General features: G+C 37.8%; 1 pseudogene; it reads left to right on the plus strand.

Moving 5' to 3' along the window:
- LOC142630744 (2-isopropylmalate synthase 1, chloroplastic-like) overlaps positions 1-21,695 on the plus strand; it is a 31,054-nt pseudogene extending 9,359 nt beyond the window's left edge.
- The last annotated feature ends 418 nt before the right edge of the window (positions 21,696-22,113 follow it).

Here is a 22,113-nt window from a genome sequence, read left to right on the forward strand (position 1 = left end):
TTTTAACAGGAGGTGCGTTAGAGGTTGATATAGGTATAGAAGGACTAGCTTTTGGGGGTTAGTAGTCATACAGATGGATTTAGTTGGATAATTAAGAGATTTGAAACTCTTCTACCTGTATGGAAACCAGTAAGTAGGTAAATGAATTTTACAACTGTATACTGGTTCTGGCTGTATGTGAAGTTAGTAAACTCATATCAGGTTTTTTAGAGGCTTCTGAATTTTTATTGCCAACCCTACAAGACAGGTTATTAAATTGGTTAGCCTGGTCAAACTCTTACAGTCCAGTGTGTGTGTCTATATATATATATACATACATACATACATATATATATATGTATGTATGTATGTATGTATATATGGGTTGTATTAGATTAATCTTGATGTAACTCTTTGTCAATGCTACACCCTATAATAACTTTTTTTTGGTTGATAAGTAAGAGTAATTTATTAAAAAATTTAACAATAAGCTATAATAACTTTTTATTGGATTTATATGTTGAAAATTCAATTGTTGGATTAAATGTTCTGTTTATGAATAGCAAGCATGCAAAATATTGTGTCAATTGGATCTTATTTACCATCCAATTGACGCTAGCTAATTTGTTGAGGATTCATATGCAACCCAAAATTTTTGGAACTAAGGCTTTGTTGTTATTGTTTGATCTAATTTACCATCCAATCCATAAACTCATGTTTTGTGTATGATTTTAATGACAAAAAATTAAAATTTAATCTTTATATATATTTTAGATGAGATAGTTATTGATCTATGATGATCATTTTGATATTTTGCAAGCCGAAAGATATAAGGAGACAATGTAATCCAACAGTGGATTTGACAAAAGCACATCCAACATAAGAGAAAAAGTTACGGGGTATAACATTGACAAAAGCTATACCAGCCTTTTTTAGCATCTAGAATCTTTTCCTTAGTTCAAGATCCCTATTACTTTATTGGTGTCAAAGAATTAATAGTTTTGTTCTGCCCAAAATAGGAATGGACTAGGGTTATGAACTTATATTTTATAATCTAATGTGTGATGTGTGTATCAGGTTTGATTATAAACAAATATCTCAAAACTTTTGTATTTGTTTGTCTGCATTCGTAATTTATTTTTCCTCTTTTTTTTTTTTTTTGGGGGGGGGGTTGTTGTAATTGAAACTTTAATCACAATAAAGCCTATTGTTTGTAGGATGGAATGCTTAAGCACAAAGGCACATATGAAATAATAGCTCCTGAAGATATTGGTTACGAGCGATCCAATGAAGCTGGTATTGTCCTCGGGAAACTTAGGTATTGCTGTGTTTTATTATGGAAATTTTTTATTTGTATCAGCCATAGTTCATGTATTTCAACTTCATTAGTTCCTACTAAGAGAAAGATAATTTTGTTATGCCCACCAAATTTTGTTACCATTCTGAGACTATGGTGGATTTCTTCCTTTCAAGTTTTGTAACAGCATAACTTGTCAAAAAAAAGTTCTATAACAGCATAAAGTAGATTGGGGGAACTAAACAAATATTCCAAACTGCTCATCTTTTATCTTAAAAATTTGCCTCTGATTTAGTACTTCTTTTGGATTAGCTTATCGACCCTGTCTAAATAATAAATAAATGATCCTCAACTATCAATTACTGGCTCCATTAGCAGAAATAGACATTAATTCTTAATATTTTCTGCTTTTTTTTTTCTTTTTTTTCTTTTTTTTCCATGATGTAGTAAAGTACTTTTATTTATGTTGGTTGTTATAGTTATGTCCATGGGTGTATCATGTATGTGAGCAAATGTTATTGAGAATTTTTGTTTTTAATATGAAATGACACTATTTTAACATAATTTTTTTGGTTCATACATTTTGCTGGCACAGTGGACGCCATGCCTTGAGAAAGCGACTTGAAGAGGTACTCTGCTGTTTGCACCATTGTGCTTTGTTTTTGGTTTATGATATTCTTTTTCTTTGCGGTTAAGCATTTACACTTCAATCTTCCTCTTGTTTCAGCTTGGTTATGAGCTTGAAAATGAACAACTTGAGAATATATTTTGGCGTTTCAAAGCAGTAGCTGATCAGAAAAAGGTGAGTAAGAGAAAGCTGGTCTTTATTTATTTATTTTTTAAAAGTATATTTGAGTTTTGGTTTGAGCTCTGACTTTAATGCATTTCTGTTTATAACTGCTCTGACTAAAATAGGAGAAATCTGAATTTGATTCAATTTTAGAAATAATAGTAATTGATAAGAAATCAGCACTGCATGGTGCTGTTTCCTACCTGCAATTAAGCAATAAAAGAAAAAGGAAAAAAAACTTGTATTTTATGTTATTGATGAGTTAGACATGCACCAATGAATTTTGAATTCATGACCTCACCTTCCCAGTCCACCCATTGGAAGGAGGGAGTGAAGTGCCATTTGAGTTAGAGCTCATTGGCAGAAGGATAAGAAAAGTACAACATAGTCAAACTTTTAATTGGTTAATTGGCTGATTCTAACAGAGGAGCATAGTCTGATTTCTGGTTTCCTGCATAGTAAGAAAAACTTGCATACATGTTTTGTGATGAAAGGAAAATGAAGCTGTTGCTATTTTTATCATTTGAGGACTAGATTTTAGTCATTTTACTGCACTTCTTATTGACCATACTACCCACTCTTAATTGTGGGTTGAGGCCAAGTAAAGTTGAAATGGGTTACAAGGCTTTGTGAAGCCCAACGCATCTCATGAAGCTTCTGTTGCTCAGAATGAGGCATTGGGTCGACATGCTGAGTCTACGAGGGAGGTCTACATCACAGGTGGTTGTGGACTTCATGCCGAGGAGTCACTGGCGCTGATGGCTGAGGCCGATACAGAGCGAAACCACTCCTCGAGGAAGTCAATGAGCTCAGTTGTTTGTGAGACCTCGGCTGGTCACACCGAGAAGATGGGTCGAACCGCGAAGTCATCGGTGGTGACCCGTGCCTTGTTTTTTATGGGTCTTAGGCCGAGACTCACCAGCGACACTGGATAGCACCGATGCAGCTCTAACCCACTTTATGAGGACGGAGATGATGCCTGTTCCTCAAATCGAAAACATGGGTTGCCTGGCAAAGACATCGGTGGAGGTTGAGGGTCCTGTTTCTGATGGGTCTCACGCCGATGAGCCTCCGATCCTATTGGGTAAGGTAGAAACAAAGGGTGATAGGGCAACAAATGGTCTTGTGTTATCCGGCTATGTTCTGAGTCTATTGAGAGTTGGGACTGCGGATTTGGGTATTCAGGATGGAGATGAAGGTGGTCGGGTTGATTGTGCAAGTGATGTTTAGGGGATAGACACCTCCCATCAAGCTAACCAATTATCGGTGCTGGCATTGACTGAGGTAGATGCAATTAGTGCAGACATGGGCTTGGGTGATGGGGATAGCTTCTCCCCTTTGATGACTATTAATCCTCTGGGGTTGGTTGTGTCGGATGAGTTGAATAGTAATAATGAGGTGATGGGGTTTGGTAATACTTTGAATATTTCTAATTGGGTGAAACATAGAATCCCTGATTTCAGTAAGATGATGGGGCTTTCTTTGGATCGGCATGAGAAGATGTGTATTATGCTCTTACAAAGGCTTGAGGGGGAGATTGAGGCTGCCAATTTGATGCACAGGAGAGATGCAGCCCACTGAAAAGTTGTCTCCAAGGATAAAGGGAAGAGGGAGTTGAGGAATTTGATTTTTTCAGTTAATTATGATGGTAGATAGTTTTCTTTGATTGCAATACTGAGATTGTAGTAGGGAGTTTACAGTTTTTATGAAGTTGAAAATGGTGTCATGGAGTGTTTGAGGATTGAATGATTCGTGGAAACGTTTGGTAGTTAGAAATCTACCACGTGAGTGGAATTGCGATGTAGTTTGCCTTCAAGAAACTAAGCTTGTTGGCATGGATAGACAGTTGGTTTGTAGCTTGTGGAGTTGCCCTTATGTAGATTGGGTGGCTTTGGATGCAGATCAGACAACTGGTGGGGTTTTGATGATGTGAGATAGGAGGGCTTTAGAAAAGTTGGAGGTAATGGTGGGTCACTTTTCCATGTTGGTTTGGTGGCAGGGTGTGGGGGATGGTTTTATCTGGGCATGCTCTGGGGTTTATGGCTCGAATGATAATAACTTAAGGGGGAAGATGTGGGATGAATTGATTGGAATTCAGCAACTTTGGGAAGTTCCATGGTGTCACATAGGGGACTTCAATATCGTTTGCTTCCTAAGTGAATGGTTGGGGGAATCGCGCCTTACTGCGGCTATGGAGAATTTTTCTGAGTTCATTGAGGAGCATAATTTGATAGATTTGCCATTGGAAGGAGGGAGTTATACTTGGTTTAGTGGTTCGGATCAGCCTTCGATGTCTAGGATAGATAGGGCTCTAGTTTCTCATGATTGGGAGGATCACTATTCGGTTGTGATTCAGCAGGTTTTACCTCGTCTTATTTTAGATCACTTCCCCATATTAGTGAAGGCAAGAGGGATATTGAGGGGGAAGAGTCCTTTTAGGTTTGAGAACATGTGGTTAAAGACGGGTGGGTTCACAGATAGGGTTCATTCTTGGTGGAATCGATATTCCTTCTCAGGTACTCCTAGTTTTGTGCTTGCCAAGAAGCTGAAGGCTCTAAAAGAAGATATTCAGTGGAACCGTAGTGAGTTTGGAAATGTAGGTCGTCAAAAGAAAGAATTGTTGGAGGCCTTGAAATTATTGGATGCTAAGGAAGGGGAGTATGGCCTTTCTGAAGTGGAGATGGGCGAGAGGGCTATGGTGAGATCTCAAATATAGAACATTTTCTCTTTGGAAGAAGTCTCGTGGAGACAGAAATCGAGGATGCTATGCATTAAGGAAGGAGACAACAATACCAAATTCTTCCACAAGGTGGCTAATTCTCAGAGAAGGTATAATCATATTAGTATGTTGGAGGTGGATGGAGTTTATGTATGAGGATGAATCAGAGATGGCGGACCAAGTTGTACAAGTAAGTTTATAAAAATTTGTACAAGGAGACAGAGGAGTGGAGGCCTTTTGTGGAAGGTTTGGAGTTTGATTAGATAGAGGGAATAGAGAGGGATTGGCTTGAACGGAGGTTTGCAAAGGAGGAGATTCTTTGAGTTGTCAAAGAGTTGGAAGAGGATAAAGCTCCAGGTCCTGATGGTTTTACAATGGCCTTCTATCACCATTGTTGGGGAGTTGTGGAAAGAGATGTCTTGGTTGTATTTGAAGAGTTTTATCAACATAGTAAGTTTGAAAAATATCTTAATGCAACTTTCATAGCCTTAATCCCTAAGAAGAACGATGCCTCCAATATTCGAGATTTCAGACTTGTTAGTTTGGTGGGGAGTGTATACAAGATCTTGGCTAAGGTTTGGATCAGCTGATATCTGAGTCTCAGAATAGTTTTATGGGTGGTAGACAAATACTTGATTCAGTTCTTATTGCTATTGAGTGTGTTGATAATAGGGTGAAGAGTAAGATTTCGGGGGTTATTTGTAAGCTGGACATTGAGAAAGTCTATAATCATGTGAATTGGGAGGCTTTTCTAGATTTTTTGAAGAGAATGGGATTTTGGGTGAGATGGTATTGGTGAATCCGTACATGTATATCTACAGTCCAATTCTCTATCTTGTTTAATGGGTCTTGAGCTGATTTTTGGTAGTTTGAGGGGGTTGAGACAAGGGGACCCGCTATCTCCTATGTTGTTCCTGGTTATGATGGAGGTCTTCATTAAGATGATGAAAAGAGTTGAAGGGGTTGGTTTACTTCGAGGTTTTAAGGCTGATGGCAAACAGGGTGGAGGGGTATGTGTCTCGCATCTTTTGTTTGCGGATGATACGATTCTATTTTGCAATGCGCATGCAAATGAAGAGCAGATTCTACATGTTATGATGCTTCTTCTTTGTTTTCAGGCCGTGACAGGTTTAAAGGTTAATGCTTTGAAGAGCGAGATGGTTCCCATTGGGGAGGTTCCTAATGTCCATGTCTTGGCAGAGATTTTGGGTTGCCGGATTGGATATTTGCCTATGACTTATCTTGGTATGCCATTGGGGGCGTCCTACAAGTTCCCCACTATTTAGAATAATATTTTGGAGAAAATTAAGCGGAAGCTGGTTGGGTGGAGGGAGATGTATTTGTCAAAAGGTGGAAGATTGATGTTGCTGAAGAGTACATTATCTAGTCTTCCTACTTACTTTTTATCTCTTTTTACTATCTCTACGCATGTGGCCAATAAAATTGAGAGGTTGCAAAGGGATTTCTTGTAGGGGGAGTCCAAGACACATTTGGTGGGATGGGACAAGGTGTGTGCACCTCTAGAAAATGGTGGGTTAGGACTAAGGAAATTAACTACTCTTAATAAAGCCTTACTAGGGAAATGGTTATGGCGGTTTGGGGTTGAGGAGACAAGGCTTTGGAGAAGAGTTGTAGCTCTAAAATTTGGGGAAGAATGGGGGGGGGGGGGGATGGACCTCCAAGCTAGATAGAGGGGTATATGGGTGTGGTTTGTGGAGAAGTATCTGATTGGGTTGGGAGGTTTTTAGCAAAAATATTTGGTTTGGGGTAGGGGTGGGGGATAGAGTGAAGCTTTGGACAGATCAATGGTGTGGGGAGTCTCCACTTCAATTAACCTTTTCGGGTGTGTATGAGATTGCTTCCAACAAAGAGGCATCAGTGGCTTCTTCTCTTGAACGGTTAGGGACAGAGGAACGGTGAAGCTAGGATGTTCATTTCATTCGGAGACCATATGATTGGGAAATGGGTGGTGTGAATGAATTTCTCCGTACTTTGGGTTCTAATTTACCTCATACTGAGAATGAAGATCGTATGCGATGGAAGTTGACGAAGAATGAGAATTTTGACATCCAATCGTTTTATAATAAGTTAAGAAGCTTTTACTTTGAGTTTGATTTTGACTTATCAAAAAAAAAAAAGTTAAGAAGCCCCTTGCTCATTATCTTTCCTTGGAAAGGTGTTTGGAAGGTTAAGGCTCCTCGGCGAGTTTCTTTCTTTGTATGGATTGCTGTATGAGATAAGATCCTTACAGGTGACAATTTGAGGGGTAGAGGGATGGATTTTGTTGATTGGTGCATTATGTGTCGTTGTAACGGGGAGACAGTGGATCATTTGCTACTTCATTGTGGTATGGCTTATCGGTTGTGGAGTTAAGGTTTTTAGATCTTTTGGGATTTTATAGGTCTTGTCAAGATTGATTGTGGATACTCTCTTTGGTTGGTGGAATTGGCCTAGAAAGCATTCATCTAGCATTTGGAATTTAGCTCTGTTGTGCTTAATGTGGCGTCTACGGAGGGAATGAAATTGGAGGATGTTTGAGGATATGGAAAGTTTTGACGACTAGCTCTTGGCTTCTTTTAGTGGCTCACTTTTTCACTAGTCTAGAGCTTGGGGACTCAGCACTAGTGATTCTCTCCCTATATTCCTTAGCTCTCTCCTTTGTAATTGGTAGCTTTTCTTTCTTTCTCTATTTCCCCCCCCCCCCTTTTTTTTTTTTTTCTTTTTCTCTTCTTTCTCTATAATTTTTCTCTGCCTTATGTTTTTCTGCATAATGTAGTGTTGGAATGACTTGAATTGTCAAATTGGTGGCTTGACATTAGCCAACAAATCATTAAATGACATTAGAAAACGAACCATTAGGAAGTTGCATGATTTCATGCGTGAAGAAATGGAAGGAGTTGCATTAAATGTTGCATGGACTCTTGGCCGAAGTTATTGACTTCTTTGTTGATAGAAGTCTTGGTCTTGCATTATTCTCATGGAACACTTGACATGCATGCCATGCTTCACCTTATGTAGCCGAAATGTATGACTCCATTGGCAATAAATGCTAGCCATTTTTGTTGACTTGATAAGTTTCATGGTGGTGAGATTTCAGTTGAAGTGTAGCTATAAATAGAGGTGGAGCAAATGAGTTCAGGAGGTATGTGAGCCACGGAGTGTAGGAAGTTAGTGTTATGCAACTTTTGTCTAAATACAATAGGGTGTTCTCTATTTATTTGTGAGAGAACCAAGGGTGTATTTGGGGTTTGGGCTTGTGAGAGAGTGTCTTCAAGTCATTGTTGTAATCTCCAAAGTTATAGTGAAAATTTATTCTATCGCCTCCTGTGGACGTAGGCATGTTGCCGAACCACATAAATTCCTTGTGTCATATTTTCTTCTCTCTTCTTTAACCTTGTGTAAACAAATTATTTCACCCAATTGTCACAACAACTGGTATCAGAGCTCCAGGTTGATTTATTCAATGGAGATCAACGCTTCTATTGCTAAGGTAGACGTAGTTAAGTTCGACGGAATTGGTAACTTCGGTTTATGGCAAAGAAGGGTGAAAGATCTGTTGGTACAACAAGGTTTGGTGAAGGCTTTGTACGGGAAAGCAAAGAAACCAGAGACGATGACGGATGACGAATGGGAAGAACTCGATATGAAGGTGGTCAGTACAATTCGACTATGTCTGGCAGACGAGCTTATGTACGATGTCATGGATGACGTGTCTACTGCAACTATATGGTTGAAGTTGGAGAGCCGGTATATGTCCAAGTCCCTCACAAATAAACTTAATCTTAAGCGAAAACTGTATGAGCTTAAGATGGCAGAGGGTGCGGATTTGGCTCAACACGTCCACACGTTCAATAATATTATCAGTGACTTGTTGCGGATCAATATAAAATTCGATGATGAAAACAAGGCGATGATGCTTCTGTCCTCCCTTCCGGCATCCTACGAACACTTGGTTACAACCTTGCTTTGGGGAAAAGAGACTCTGGAATTTGAAGAGATCTCAAGAGCCCTATTGGATCACTACCAATGGAAGCAGAATTCGGGTGAAAGTTTTGGTGAAGGGCTTATGGTAAAAGGTAGTCAAGAACGTGGAAGGAAGAAAGACAGAGATCACAGTTCTGCCAGGGGCCATAGTAGATCCAAATCCAAAAGCAAGACAGTGAAGTGCTATAAATGCCAAAAGAAGGGGCATTTTAAGCGAGACTGTCCAGAGTAGAAAAGAGGCAAGGACAAAGACAAGAAAGGGTCATCAAGATCTATAAATGTTGTGGCAGCAGATTCAGATTCAGATGGGGATATGCTTTCTGTTTCATCCAGTGCCAACAAGCTAATCTATTCTTGGATTCTAGATTCCGCATGTTCTTTCCACGTGACTCCTCACAGAGATTGGTTCGACACTTACAAGTCGGTTAATTGTGGTTCTGTTCAAGTGGGCAACAATGCTACTTGCAAAGTTGTTGGAATAGGAACAATTAAGATAAAGATGTTCGATAATGGTGAAAAAGAATTTAATTTCATTGGGAACCCTAGACTCTAATGGCTATAGCTATAAGTCTGAGAATGGGTTAATGAAGGTGTCAAAGGGCGCTATGGTTCTGATGAAGGGGCAAAAAGTAGAAGGTAATATCTACAAGCTATTCGGCAATACCATTGTAGGTGGAGCCGTTGCAGTGACTAAATTTGAGCAGGATGATACACTCTTGTGGCATATGCGACTAGGGCATATGAGTGAGCGTGGTATGAGGGAATTGCAGAAGAGAAATCTGTTGGCTGGAGTTAAGTCATGTAAGTTAGATTTCTACAAATACTGTGTCATGGGAAAGCAGTGTAGGATGCGATTCAAAACAGCCACGCACAAGACAGAGGGTATATTGGATTATGTACACTGATATTTGGGTGCCGGTGCAAGTGGTCTCTAAAGGTGGAGCTCGGTATTTTATGAGTTTCATTGATGATTATTCTAGAAAGGTTTGGGTTTACTTCTTGAAGAACAAGTCCGAGGCATTTGCAAAGTTCAAGAAGTGGAAGGCCGAAGTGGAAAACCAGATTGGAAGGAAGATCAAGTGCCTAAGATCTAATAATGGCATTGAGTACAAGGTGGGGAGTTCTTGAAGTTTTGTGAAGAGCATGGTATCAAGAGGCACTTTACAGTACGAAGAACACCTTAACAAAATGGAATGGCTGAGAGACTTAACTGGACAATCGGTGAGATAGCTAGATGCATAAGACTGAATGCTGGGCTTCCTAAAGTCTTCTGGGCTAAAGCAGTGAACATGGCTTGTTACATTCTTAACTAATCACCTAGAGTTGCACTTGATGGGAAAGTTGCTGAGGAGGTATGGACAGGAAAAGAAGTTGATTACTCGTTGATGAGGATATTTGGATGTCCAGCCTATGTTCATATTCCTATCGAAGAAAGGTCGAAGCTTGATTCAAAATCCAAGAAGTGTATTTTTCTCGAGTTCGAGAAAGGAGTAAAAGGGTACAAGCTTTGGGATCCAGTGGCACAAAAGGTGGTGATTAGCAGGGATGTGGTGTTTGACGAGAAGTCCATGATAAAAGATTTCAGAAAGGAAGAAGAGTCTCAAGAAAAGGAAAGCAGTAGTAACAGCAATAGATCAGTGGTGCAGGTGGAGCTAGATGAAGTGGAGTCTCAGCTAGAGAAAGAACCTCACAATAGTGATCAAGAAGATCACAACATGATATCAGAACGGCCTAAACGCAACATAAGACCACCAGTTAGGTATGGTTTCGAGGAACTTGCTTCTTATTGCTTAGTAATCAGTAGCGGGGATCCTTCTTGTCAAGAAGCAATTGATAGCTCTGAAAGGGACAAGTGGATGGAAGCTATGGTGGAGGAGATGGAGTCCTTGAATAAGAACAAGACTTGGGAGTTGTTTACAAAGACAAGGGAGTTTAGAAAGAAACTCCAAGGGGAAAGAAACCGATAGGTTGCAAGTGGGTGTTTAGAAAGAAGGAAGCAGTGTCAGAAAAGGAAGGAGAACGGTTCAAAGCAAGATTGGTAGCAAAGGGATATTTACAAAGACAAGGGATTGACTACGATGAGGTTTTCTCACCTGTGGCCAAGCATACTTCTATCAGGGTAGTGCTGGCCTTGGTAGCACATCAAGATCTGGAATTGGAACAGCTGGATGTGAAGACAGCATTCCTTCATGGGAATTTGGAGGAAGAAATCTTCATGGAACAACCAGAGGGGTTCAAGAAACCTGGTATAGAGAATCTTGTCTATAGATTGAAGAAGTCACTCTATGGGCTTAAAACAATCTCCCAGACAATGGTACAAGAGGTTTGATTCCTATATGATTCAGATTGGTTATACCCGTTGTGAGTATGATTGTTGCGTATACGTTAAGATGTTTGATGATGGTTCTTATATTTTCTTGTTACTGTATGTTGACGACATGTTAATTGCTGCAAAGAGCATGTGTGAGGTTGATAGGTTAAAAGCTTTGTTGCGAAAAGAGTTTGACATGAAAGACTTGGATACTGCTAAGAAAATTTTGGGTATGGAGATTCGCAGGGATAGGGAGTCAAGAAAGCTGTGGATATCTCAGAAGAACTATATCAGAAAAGTTCTTGAAAAATTCAACATGCAAGATGCTAATCCCGTAAGCACCCCATTGGCGAATCACTTCAAATTATCTAGTAGTCAGTGCCCGAAGAATGAAAAAGAAATTGAAGACATGTCAAAGGTTCCATATGCAAGTGCAGTTGGGTGTTTAATGTACGCGATGGTTTGCACCAGGCCAAATTTGGCTCATGCAGTGAGTACTATCAGTAAGTACATGGCAAATCCAGGTAGAGAGCACTGGAATGCAGTTAAGTGGATATTCAGATACATGAATGGAATCGCAGGATATGGGATCTTGTTTGCGAGGCAACATGGTGATAATTCAGTGGTAGGATATGTGGATTCAGACTATGTAGACAATATAGATGACAAAAGGTCTACAACAGGTTATGTGTTCACACTGTTAGGATGGCTTGTTTGTTGGAGATCCACACTACAATCCCTAGTAGCCATGTCTTCTACAGAAGCTAAGTACATGGCGGTAGTTGAAGCTGCAAAGGAAGCACTGTGATTGAAAGGGCTAGTCAAAGAGCTTGGGTTGAACCAAGAAGGAGTTCAATTGCATTGTGACAGGCAAAGTGTCATTTACTTGGCAAAGCATCAGGTTTATCATGCTAGGACAAAGCATGTTAATGTGAGATTCCATAAGATAAGGGAGTTGACTGCTACAGAAGAAATTATTCTTGAGAAAATTGACACTTCAGAGAATGCAGCTAATATGTTGACAAAGCCGGTACCTACAAGCAAGTTCAAGCACTGCTTGGACTTGATCAGTGTTTGTGGCTTGTGATAGCCCGTAAGGGCTAAGGTGGAGGCGATTGAAGAGTTTAGTTTGTGAAGCTTGATACAATTCAAGCCAAGGTGGAGATTTGTTGGAATGGCTTGAATTGTCAAATTGGTGGCTTGACATTAGCCAACAAATCATTAAATGACATTAGAAAACAAACCATCAGGAAGTTGCATGATTTCATGCGTGAAGAATGGAAGAAGTTGCATTAAATGTTGCATGGACTCTTGGCCGAAGTTATTGACTTCTTTGTTGATAGAAGTCTTGGTCTTGCATTATTCTCATGGAACACTTGACATGCATGCCATGCTTCACCTTATGTAGCCGAAATGTATGACTCCATTGGCAATAAATGCTAGCCATTTTTGTTGACTTGATAAGTTTCATGGTGGTGAGATTTTGGTTGAAGTGTAGCTATAAATAGAGGTGGAGCAAATGAGTTTAGGAGGTATGTGAGCTACGGAGTGTAGGAAGTTAGTGTCGTGCAACTTTTGTCTAAATACAATAGGGTGTTCTCTATTTATTTGTGAGAGAACCGAGGGTGTATTTGGGGTTTGGGTTTGTGAGAGAGTGTCTTCAAGTCATTGTTGTAATCTCCAAAGTTAAAGTGAAAATTTATTCTATCGCCTCCTGTGGACGTAGGCATATTGCCGAACCACGTAAATTCCTTGTGTCATAATTTTTTCTCTCTCTTCTTTAACCTTGTGTAAACAAATTATTTCACCCAATTGTCACAGCAGGTAGTGTTTTTGAATATAACTGTTAGAAGTTAAACTTGTTTTTAATTAATCTTTTATAAATAAGTGTGAGTTTCATAAGTTAATGTAGTGGGAAGTTTATTGAAGTTATGTGTGGGATTTATGAATGTAAGAGTTAGAAAAATAAATGTAGTGGGAGTTAAAGGTTGGATGGTGAACTATATAAACTCATTCATCCGTCAAGTTCTATGCAAGAGTTGAAGAGAAATACAAAGCTTTAAAGAGTTCTAACTCTTCCCTCTCCACTCTCTCTCCCTTTATTTAATTTGTGAGTATGAGTCTTTTCTATACACTAAGTAGTGTGTGAGTGTGTGAGAGTAAGTGAGGAAAGGCCTATTAGTATTTTGTTTTATTTCCAACAAAGCGGTATCAGAGCCAATTGGTTCGTGGTGATAATGGCTATTGCTAATGGGATGGTGTCGTTCCTATTTCCTTGACTTACCAAACAAAACTTCGAAAATTGGAGTATTCGAATAAAGACATTGCTCGGATCCTAAGATGCATGGGAGGTTGTGGAGAAAGGTTATGTGGAGTCGCAAGATGATGAATCTTTGACCCAAACCAAAAGGAAGCCTTGCAAAAGGCTCGAAAGAAAGATCAACAAGCTCTTACGTTGATCTATCAAGGTTTGGATGAAACTATGTTCGAGAAAGTTGCGAATGCAACTTCATCCAAGCAAGCATGGGAGATTCTTAAAAACTCTCTAACGGGAGTTGATAAAGTGAAGAAAGTTCGCCTTCAAATATTGAGAGGCGAGTTTGAAGGTTTGCACATGAAAGAATCTGAATCTATTTCAGATTATTTTTCAATGGTGTTGGCAATTGTAAATTAATTGAAGAGATATGGTGAGAACTTGGATGATGTTCATGTGGTAGAAAAAATCCTATGGTCATTAACTTCTAAGTTTGACCATATTGTTGTAGCAATTGAGGAATCAAAAGACTTGGAGTCAGTGACCATTGACTAGCTCATGGGATCATTACAAGCCCATGAAGAAAGTCTAAATAAGAAGAAGCAAGAGCCTTTGGAGCAAGTCCTACAAGCAAAGCTCACATTGAATGAGAAAGGTTGGCGTGAAAGTAGCCAAAGAGGCCGAGGACATGGACGTGGTAGAGGGAGAGGATCTGGAGGAAGGAATGAAGAGAGGGGTCAAAGTTCACAATCCACAAGAGATCGTGGAAGAGGAAGTTTCTCAAGACCATACAGAAGAAGGTATGATAAGTCTAATATCAAATGTTATAGTTGTCAAAAGTAAGGGCATTATGTTTCTAAATGTAAAAATGCTGCTAACACTATTGAGGAGAAAGCTAACTATGTTGAAGATAAAAATGAAGAAGTGGAGCCGACTTTGTTGTTGGCATACAAAGGAGAAGACGGAAGAAAATGGTGCATGGTATCTTAACTCTGGTGCTAGCAACCATATGTGGGAATAAAAAGGTTGTATATGGAGATTGATGAATTGGTGGTTGGGAGTGTTACCTTGGGTGACTCATCCAAAGTTTCAGTGAAGGGGATAGGTAAAATTCTTATCCATTTAAAGAATGGAGATCATCAATTTATTTATGATGTATATTATGTGCCAAGCATGAAAACTAATATTTTGAGTTTGGGACAACTCCTTGAGAAAGACTATGATATCCAGTTGAAAGATTGTGGTTGCTTAATAAGGGATCATTGAAATAATGTGATAGCTAATGTGCCTATGACAAGAAATAGAATGTTCTTATTAAATATTTAAACTGATGTTATTAGATGTCTGAAGGCTTATTTTAAAGATTCTTCTTGGCTTTGACATCTAAGATTTGGGCATTTAAACTTTGGAGAACTACAGTTGCTGACAAAGATGAAGATGGTGAGTGGATTGCCTTCAATTGAGCATCCTAACTAGCTTTGTGAAGGATGTCTCCTTGGTAAGCAATCAAGGAAGAGCTTTCCAAAAGAAGCTAGTATAAGAGCAATCAAGCCATTGCAACTTGTTCATATTGATGTGTGTGGACCTATGAAGCCATCATCACTTGGTAAAAGTAACTACTTTCTTCTCTTTATTGATGATTTTAGTAGAAAATCGTGGGCTTATTTTTTGAAGCAGAAATCTAAAGCATTTGGTGCATTTAAGAAATTTAAGGCATTTGTAGAAAAGCAGAGTGACCATGAAATTAAGGCCTTAAGATCTGATAGAGGAGGCGAATTCACATCAAATGAATTCAAAGAATTTTGTGAAGCAAATGGGATTCGCCACCCTCTAACAGTTCCAAGGTCATCACAACAGAATGGTATAGTAAAAAGAAAGAATCGTTCAATTCTTAATATAGCCAGAAGCATGTTGAAGAGTAAGAAAATGCCTAAAGAATTTTGGGTTGAAGCTATGTGCAATTTATTTGTCCAATCGTTGCCCCACAAGAATTGTACAAGGAAAAACCCCACAACAAGCTTGGAGTAGGAAGAAGCCTACCACAACAAGCTTGGAGTAGGAAGAAGCCTACAGTTTCCCATCTTCGTGTGTTTGAGAGCATTTCATATGCATATGTACCAGATCAAGAGAGATCCAAGCTAGATGATAAAAGCAAGAAGTATGTGTTCATTGGCTATGATCTAAACTCTAAGGGCTATAAGCTCTATAATCCGAGTACTGAAAAAGTCATTGTTAGTCGAGATGTGGAATTCGACGAAGAAGGCACATGGGATTGGAGCACCCAAGAAGAGAAGTATGATTTCTTTCCTCTATTTGAAGAGGAAGATCAAGGGAATGAAGTTCAAGAAGAGCCTGCCACTCCATCTCCATCACCAACAGCATCATCTTCCATTCATGAAAGTCCATCATTATCATCTTTACTAGAAGGAGGTTCTAGTGAAAGATCAAGAAAAATGAGAAGTCTCCAGGATCTTTATGATTCAACAGATATTACAGATGATGTAACATTATTTTGTATGTTTGTTGATTGTGAACCTATAGGATTTGAAGAAGCGGTGCGAGACAAAAAATGGAGAAATGCTATGGACGAAGAGATCAAGGCAATAAAGAAGAATGATACATGGGAGCTTGCAATTCTTTCCACTGGAAAGAAGACAATTGGTGTAAAATGGGTGTACAAGTTGAAGAAGAATGCAAAAGGAGAGGTAGAGAGATACAAAACAAGATTGGTGGTAAAAGGCGATAGTCAAACGGTAAGTTTTTGATTATGGTGAGGTATTTGCCCTAGTTGCTCGTATGAAAACTATATGATTGCTAATTTCTTTAGCAGCTCAGAATCAACGGAGAATTTTCCAAATAGATGTAAAATCAGCATTTTTGAATGGCTACCTTGAGGAAGAACTTTATGTTGAGCAGCCTATAGGTTATGTTGTAGAGGGGTAGGAAGATAAAGTTTTGAAGTTGAAAAAAGCTCTATATGGCCTGAAACAGGCACCAAGAGCTTGGAATAGTAGAATTGACAAATATTTTCAAGTTAATGGGTTTTCTAAATGCCCACATGAACGTGCGCTTTATTGTACGATGCATAAAAATGGAGACATTTTAATTGTTTGTCTGTATGTAGATGATTTGATTTTTACAGGCAATAATCTAAGTTTGTTTGAAGACTTCAAGAAAGCAATGACTAAGGAGTTTGAAATGACAGATATTGGACTTATGACATATTATTTGGGCATTGAAGTGAAGCAGACGGTGGATGGGATTTTTATTTCCCAAGAAGGTTATGCAAAGGATATTCTTGAGAAGTTTGAGATGTTAAATTCCAATCCAGTTAGCACCCCTGTAGAATGTGTAGTGAAGTTGTCAAAGCATGATGACGAAGAGAAGGTTAATCCAACATTTTTCAAGAGTTTGGTCAGAAGTCTAAGGTATCTAACATGCACAAGACCAGACATTCTTTTTGGCGTTGGACTAATTAGTCGTTACATGGAAGCACCGATGATGACTCATTTTGAAGATTGCTAAGAGAATTCTTCGCTATTTAAAAGGTACACTAGATTATGGACTGTTGTATTCTCCCTCTAAAGATTTTAAACTTGTTGGCTACAACGATAGTGATTGAGCCGGAGACATGGATGATAGAAAGAGTACTACTGGTTTTGTATTCTATATGGGTGATACTACATTTACATGGACATCCAAAAAGCAGCCAATCATGACACTCTCCAGTTGTGAAGCTGAGTACATTGCTGCTACCTCTGGTGTTTGTCATTGAATGTGGCTTAGAAGTTTATTGAAAGAGTTATAGATGTTTCAAGAAGAAGTTACAAAGATATTTTTGGACAATAAGTCAACACTAGCTCTTGCAAAGAATCCAGTCTTTCATGACTGAAGCAAGCACATCGACACAAGGTATCATTTTATTCGAGAATGTATTGCAAGAAAGGAAGTTCATCTTGAGTTCATGAAGTCACATGATCAGGTTGCAGATATACCCACTAAACCACCCAAGTATGACACATTCAACAAGCTACAAGCCTTACTTGGAGTAATCAAGAAAAAAAGTTTAAGGGGGGATTTTAGAAGTTAAACTTGTTTTTAATTAATCTTTCATAAATAAGTGTGAGTTTCATAAATTAATGTAGTGGGAAGTTTATTGAAGTTATATGTGGGATTTATGAATGTAAGAGTTAGAAAAATAAATGTAGTGGGAGTTAAAGGTTGGATGGTGTACTATATAAGCCCATTCATCTGTCAGGTTCTATGCAAGAGTTGAAGAGAAATACAAAGCTTTAAAGAGTTCTAACTCTTCCCTCTCCACTCTCTCTCCCTTTATTTAATTTGTGAGTGTGAGTCTCTTCTATACACTAAGTAGTGTGTGAGTGTGTGAGAGTAAGTGAGGAAAGGCCCATCAGTATTTTGTTTTGTTTCCAACAATAACATCCTTATTAATTAAAAAAAAAGAAAGAAAGGCTTTGTGAATGAAGTAGATTCTGATATGGTTTTATTTGCAAGGCAGAAAGTTGCTGAAGTGTACAGTGTGTTGCAAAATTCTGGATTGCAACAGTTTTGAAGGTTTTGGTTGTTAGATTAGGCTTAGGGCATACTGAATGCAAGGATTGATAAACAGGTTTTTAAGTTCAAAAATTGGTTAGAAGTTCTTTCTAAGGCTTTATTAACTTTAACGTAGAGGAATTACAAGATATATAGGCCTCAAACCCACTTGCTTAAGTATAATAGCTAATGCGAGGTTTCATGCCACAATTCCTTGGCAGCTTGGAAAATTCTTTGAATTACTCTCTTTTAATTTACAGCGTGTAGCTATAGGCTTGTGGATAATTTTATTTGTAGTGGAACTGTGCCAAATGCTGAATAAGATAACTAATCACCAAACCAGGACACGAGACCCATGTCCAGATAACTTATTAATAACCAAAACTATCCATTTATTCTTCAATTTTCAAGGAGTTCCTTTTGGGCCAGAGATTTTGGAAGAGTCAAATTTAAATAAAACCATCAGCATTTTGAAGTAAAAAGATCCAACGTAAGATTCAACAGTAAGTAAATTAGACTATGCTAAATATCAAGTGTGCCTCACATTGATCTTGGACTTAACAGTAAGTAAATTAGCTATAGGCTATACACACGCATACATACATATTTTGATAAATAAAAATAACATAGACTCTTGGAATTTGGATCATATTACCTGATTCTTTGGGGTTCCAATTGATAGCATAGTGGTAATGGCATCCTCTATGGACTATGGTGTCTCATGAGTCATGTTTGTCATTTGAACCCCACCTCCGCCCTCCCCCTCTATCTACCTATCTTTGAAAAAAGAAGAAGAAATTGATCCTTTGTTGAACCTTTTGAAGTTGGCATCATGTTTAGGTAATGAATTATGTAGTGTACTAGCATAGGTCTGGAGTGCCTGTTAGTGTGTCATAGACTCAGGTTTTAGATGACAAATTATTAGGTCGTTCTCTCTAGGAATTGATAAATTTAAAAACATTGACGCTCCATTTGTTTCAATGGAAAACCTCATGTAAAGATAGTTTTCTGTGTTTTCTAGTGTCTGGTAGTATAAAAAAAAAAAAAAAAGTTAAAGAAAAACTATCATTGGTCAACATAAAAAGTATGGCTTATTTTTAGAAATCGTTTTCCACTAAATTTTTTTGGGAAAAAACTCTATCTCACAAGTTAAATAAAGGAAGTTAGGAGATTGTTTTTCAACTCTTGCTACCAAACATTGGGAAATGAGATAGTTTTATAAAATATGCTTTTTGTAAAATGAATCATTTTCTAAAAAATATCATTGCTGAAATAAACAAAGCCTAAGTATTTTTATTGTTGAAACTTGAATTATAATTTGAGTTCTTGGTAGATAACTGTTTAGACATGTTTACATGTACCTGGCATCCTTGTTTCTAGTTCCATATTTATCCGCACTCTTATTTTTTTGCCAATGTCCCAGAGAGTTATTGATGCTGACCTAAGAGCATTGGTATCTGATGAAGTTTTTCAGCCAGAAGTTGTTTGGAAACTTCATGATATTCAGGTAAAAAAATTGTATTTTTCAAATTTTCTGTTCATTGTCCAATTTGGCTTGATGGCATTCCCTCCAATTGACATGAACATACACAGGTTACTTGCGGAACTCTGGGTCTTTCTACAGCAACTGTTAAACTCATTGATGCTGATGGAACAGAGCATGTTGCTTGTTCTGTTGGAACAGGGCCAGTAGATTCAGCTTACAGGGCTGTTAATCTCATTGTGAAGGTTTGAGATGAAAGTTAATAAATTTATATTATCCATAAGTTTATTTTAATTATTTATAATTATGTGAGGACTCATGGACAGCACTTACATGGGGTTACATGATTACATCTCTCTAGCCAGTATTATGGGGGGGGGGGGGGGGGGGAAGGATTAGGAATTAAGAATCCAATGAAGATCTTTCTCCTGAAGAACCTAAATTTATGGTACTCATGGGGCAAAAATGGCCCACTACCATTGTTTCTTGAAAAAATTAGCAATATACCACTGTTTTGGAAATATGTAGAGATCTACCACCTTTTTTGAAACTCGAGTTCCAAAAACTCAAGTTCTTTGAAAAAATATAGTCAGAAAAATTTTGAAAATTTTTTATGGTACTCGAGTTTATGGAAAACTCGATTTCGCTACACTCGAGTACTCAAAAAGTGGTAGATCCCTACATATTTTCGAAACAATGGTAGATTGCAACATAGTTTGCAAAAAGTTGCTATTTGACTATTTTCGCCGTACTCATGGTATTCAAATAGTTGATTGTCTTGGGGTCTGTTTCTGCTTATTTTGTTTATTTGACTAGGTACTATTTTTTCAAAGCCTCACTTTTATCTAGGTACAGCTGTATTTTTTTTTTAATTGAATAAACCAATTAAAAGAAGCTCATCAAAATCGACCCTTATACTCTCATCTAGATCCAAGTTCCTGCTTTGACAAGTTTGTGGTATACATGGGATTGATGCTAGTTAAGATAAGTAAGCTAAAAGAGAAATCAATTTGTGGAATATATTTTGAATCCTGATTTGTTTTTAGCAATTTATAAGCCAAAAATGGTCAAGGGATATACAAGTCACAAAAGCTTAAAATTGGAAATCTCCTTACGTAGAAAACTGTTTGTACAGAACAAACTTGAGTATCTTATGATTTTGATCAATTTTCATATTGTAAAATATATCTTTGCTGAGGTTGTTCTCAATAATCTAGCATGAGTTGTGTTGTTAAGGATTCTTCTTTATCCCTTGTACCCAGGAACCTGTAACCCTTCTTGAGTACTCCATGACTGCAGTCACAGAAGGCATTGATGCAATTGCTACCACCCGTGTTCTAATACGTGGGGAAAATAGTCATGCATCTACTCATGCCTATACTGGAGAAACAGTATATCGGACATTTAGGTATGGCATAATATATATATACACATACACACACATATTTACACACACATTCCTGTTACTCTTAGTGTAACTTTAAGCAATGTTACATCACCTAATAAAATTTTAAATTGATATTTTGAAAATCCTATCATTGGATTACATGTTCTTTATATTTTTAATACCAATGCCAAATTTTGTTTCAATCAAATGTTGTTTATTATTCGATTCATCAACTCATATTTATGCACAATTTTAAAATACAAACATTTAAAATATAAATGTTTAATAGTTGAGATAGTTATTGATTTATGACCATCTTGAAATTTTGCAATTATTGATATTATAAATAGAAAACGTAATCCAATGACAGATGTCAAAAAAAATATTGAATGATATAACATTGCATAAAATTACATTAAATGTAACATGAACCCAACCATATATGTAGGTTTTTCTTTTTATTTGGCATATTTGATTCTTTAAAATCCAGATTCATAGAACATAAAATCTGCCTTGTTTTTGTGCCAGTGGAATTGGTGCAGGAATGGATATCGTTGTTTGTAGTGTCAAGGCCTTTATTGGGGCATTAAATAAGATGTTAGGCTTCAAGGAAAAGCCCCCAGTTAAGACTCCAGCCAAAACAACCACTGAATCCGTTTGAGGAGCTATGGGAAGTCATCATATTTGCATGATGCCTAGCAATCAAATTGCCAGGAACATGGGTCTGTGATTTCTTGTTGATTGTACAATGGTGGGATGAAGTATTCTGTTTTAACGTATGGCTGTTTCATTGTTATGAACAAGTTTCAGCGATAGGCCTAAGCAGCCTGTCATTGGATTTTGGTTGTACTTCAATACAAATGTGTAATTTGTAGAAATTTTTCTTGAATCTGTGGAAGGATTAATTTTGAGAATAGAGATGGTTGGTTGTTTTAAAGCTAAATGTGTGTAGATTACAAAGATTGTGAAGTCATTCTGAAATTATTCTTTTATGTTTGGCGGGGATGGGGTGTTGATAAATTATACAGAGATATCTGGGTTAATCAAGAAGCAAAATGGTAGAGGCGATAAAAATGATCGTTTCCCATTTCCGTGGGCTGGAACAATTACATCTTTTTCTTTTATTGCAATTTCTTTGTTAGGGAAGTGATTTTTAGGAACAATGTAAATCAAAGATGATCATTTGGGCGATACCCCTAGCTTGTTAGGTGAATTTTTTTTTTTATAATCCATGTAAATGGAGACACTATCATTTGGACAATGCCCCTAATATGGACATATGCTTTGAAAACCATTGAGCCAATGCCCCTCATTTGGGCGTAGTTTGAAACATCCTGGCCAATATCCCTAGTTTA

This window comes from Castanea sativa, chromosome 4 (genome assembly GCF_040712315.1).
Source record: "Castanea sativa cultivar Marrone di Chiusa Pesio chromosome 4, ASM4071231v1".
Lineage (NCBI taxonomy): Eukaryota > Viridiplantae > Streptophyta > Magnoliopsida > Fagales > Fagaceae > Castanea > Castanea sativa.